This window comes from Bidens hawaiensis, unplaced genomic scaffold (assembly GCF_021521415.1).
Source record: "Bidens hawaiensis isolate Kalapana, Puna unplaced genomic scaffold, B.hawaiensis_p1.1 tig00004973_1, whole genome shotgun sequence".
Taxonomy (NCBI): domain Eukaryota; kingdom Viridiplantae; phylum Streptophyta; class Magnoliopsida; order Asterales; family Asteraceae; genus Bidens; species Bidens hawaiensis.
The window spans coordinates 240,322-243,635 of NW_027491313.1; the positions used below are offsets into that span (position 1 = coordinate 240,322).

Genomic DNA, 3,314 nt, shown 5'->3' on the forward strand with positions numbered 1-3,314 from the left:
GTTGTTTTATATTGTTTGTTCTAATATTTTTTTTATTGTATGAATATTAATAATATACTTATGGTTTGATGATAAATTGTTTCACAAACAAATGAGATGTTATAACTCGGTTTAAAAGCTATATGGTTTTAATGTGACCCAAGACCCGTTTGTTTTTTTACTATAAAATTGGTTTTTTAATTTAAATAATATATATATATATATTTATATATCTTTTTAAAATAAATAAGATATTAATTTTTAGTATATCCTATTTTATAGGATTTTTACATCTATAATTTGGGGAGAGTAATTTTTTATTTAATGAGATGTTATAACCCGTTTAAGGAATATCTGGGTTTGGTAAGGCCCATACCCATGAATTCGGGTCAAATACATGAGATACCTCTATTTAAAAATCAAGCAAATCTGGTAACTTAAAAAAAAGGGGGAGCGACCACATCGCGACACGTAGGATTTTTATGTCTTCGTTTATATATATTATAGATTATAGATTAAGATTAATAAAATAAAGAAGTAACATCTTTTATGATTATGCCAAATATCTAATTTACAACCCATAGTTTAGTGTCTATTTTTATGTACATGCAATTATTGTCACTTAATAAAGAACACTTTGTTACATGTGGATGTAGGTCACTCAAGTCACGTTAAACCTCTTGTATGTTTTATTGCTTTTCTTGAGTATTTTCAGAATTCAAAAATCAGGGTTAGGTTGCGCAAATTACGCACGTGAATATAATCACAAAAGAAGGTCGTTCGTTTTAGGGTTTAACCACGCCGCCACCCGAACTTTGTTTCTATCTCCGTTCGAAGAAAGTTGGGTCAGTCAGGTTTGGTTTTTATTTCGACACACATACCATTTTGTTTTAATATTTTAGTTTCTTAATTCAATATTATCTTACAATGATAAGAAAATACATTGAAAACAATAAATGTATTAATATATTACAACTGAAAATAATAACAATTATTAAATGATTAATGGCATGTAATAGCTGAAAGGTATTTTGGATTATGCAATATGCTTTTGAATTAAATAGAACAACAGTAAACATCGTATATATTTGCCACGATTCCTTACAAAATCACTTTTCCATGCGACGTAGGTTGACAGGGACACATGATCAACATTACCTGACAAGTAGCTAGGTTGACTTTACCCTAGTTGTAGGGTTTTGAGATTACAACTCTTTCATTTCATATAATAATTCTGTAACTTTCATCTGTTTTACCATTTTGAGGAGAGTAACAACATATTTTATGTCTGGTAATAGTAGATTTTTTGGCTTTGAGTCATCCAACAAAAGTTAATTTAAGCTTGAAGATTTGGGTTAGACAACGCAATGTCTCCAGTTCAAATCCGATTGTAATTGGATTTGAACGCAGTGGGTTTTCGGGCGGCGAGTATTTCCCAGCACAAGAGATGATGAACTTGGGCAACCAACGTTGTTTGTAATCACGACGTATGGAGCCGTATTTTGCCATTGAGTTACTCTGGGTAACCCAACTTTATTCGTTGTTCATAAAAAAATATATTAAGCTTTAAGATTCCTAAATATTACTGAACAAAACATGAACTTTAATTGTTTCAAGAAGTGGTGGATTTAGAAGAAGGCATTGACTTAGGGGTGTATCCTGATATTTGCTCAGGGATCCGAATATTCGATACATAAAACAGAGAAGGATTTTTTTAACGCTAATTTTGCAGTTTGAAGGACAAGATATTTTTCCTAACACTAATTTTGCAGTATAAGGAATTCACATAAAACTTATAAGAGATTACAAGGACTCTTCTGTCATATCTAGTTCGTCAACTAGGTACTTAATGGTGTGTTTTAACGAACATTCAAATCAATGGTATAAGCTTACCTTCACCAGAAGTATCAAAACATCATTCTTTTTGCCAATAGAAGAGGTTTGATAACCACAATATTAATTATCATTTGGAGGCTCCAAGGGCGGAGAATATGACATTTGAGCACAAAATAAAGTAATCTCTATGAACTTAGCAGCTCATCCAACAAATCAGATCCTAGATCTTCGAAAACTATTAAGTCTTTCTGCTGCTTGTTATCTTCTCTCGAATTCGACGACGACAAAGACATTGATCTTTGAAGCTTATGCATCGCCTTTATAGCGAGTACAGGCGATTCCCCACCCACGTTACTGCAGCACTGGATTCCATTGAGAGAGTTCTTGATGGTTTCAACTGAGAAATTTAGAAAAGATGAAGAGCCCCTCATTGAGTATGATGCTTGATCATACGCCAAAGCGGCCTCCTCTGCGGTATCAAATGTCCCGAGCCAGACTCTCTTCCCGTTTCGTGTCGAATCCCTTATCTCTGCTGCAAACTTTCCCCATGGTCTCTTTCTAACACCAACATATTGTTTCTTCTGATCACCTTCTTCTTCTCTCCTTTCTGAATTTATGACTTCTTCATTTGGGGAGCAATCATTGTTTCCTTCTTGGGATGACTGTGAAAGATCCATCATCAACTGGCTGGGTTCAATCAGTTCTTCTCTCCTTGGAAAACATCAATCTATATATAGATATATAGTTTTATATATAATATTAACAACTTACCAAGTTTATGATTTTTAAAGATATACATTGACTTAAGTATTTTATTGGTGGAAAAAACTTAAATACGAGATTATGAGCAACTATAAGATATAATTTTCTTGTGTAATTTGAACATGAATAGTTATATGTAGTTGTGATTATTATAGTTATTACTATTTTTGTATTTGTGTTCTACTACTTGACTCCTTTACAATAAACTAAATTGTGTTCATGTTCATAACGAAATGAGGATGATCGAGACATCGATACACAACTAGAAGGTGTGATATGTAACTATTATTAGGATAGCCTCTTTGGAGACTAAGGGAGTGTTTGGGATTCCTTATTTTACCTCCTATATAGGTCAAGTTATAAGTTAGAAAGTTGTAACTTATAACTTATACATTCACAAAACCTAACTTTTCTAAACACCTTCTAACTTATAAATTATAAAGAGGTAAAACAAGGAATTCCAAACACCCCCTAAGTATAGGTTGAAAGGGCAACTTCTTTAGAGACTACGTATGGGTTAAGAGTGAAACACTGAACCAGGAGTCTCATATGTTTGGTTTACATATTCAATATAGTTCTTACATTTCAAATTTAAACGTAATAGCAACGGAAATTCTTACATAGTCAAACTTCAAACAAAGCACACTAACATTGTTTATTTGTCTTTAACCTAGCTATAATGGAGGCTAAGTAAGAATTTCAGTTTTTAGCCCGAATGGCCCGTCAAAATGTCAACC

The 3,314-nt window shown here is 32.6% G+C and overlaps 1 pseudogene; it reads right to left on the bottom strand.

Annotated features, from left to right (window-relative positions):
- Positions 1-1,673: 1,673 nt before the first annotated feature.
- On the bottom strand, positions 1,674-2,538 carry LOC143628405 (ethylene-response factor C3 pseudogene; annotated as a pseudogene).
- Positions 2,539-3,314: the final 776 nt, after the last annotated feature.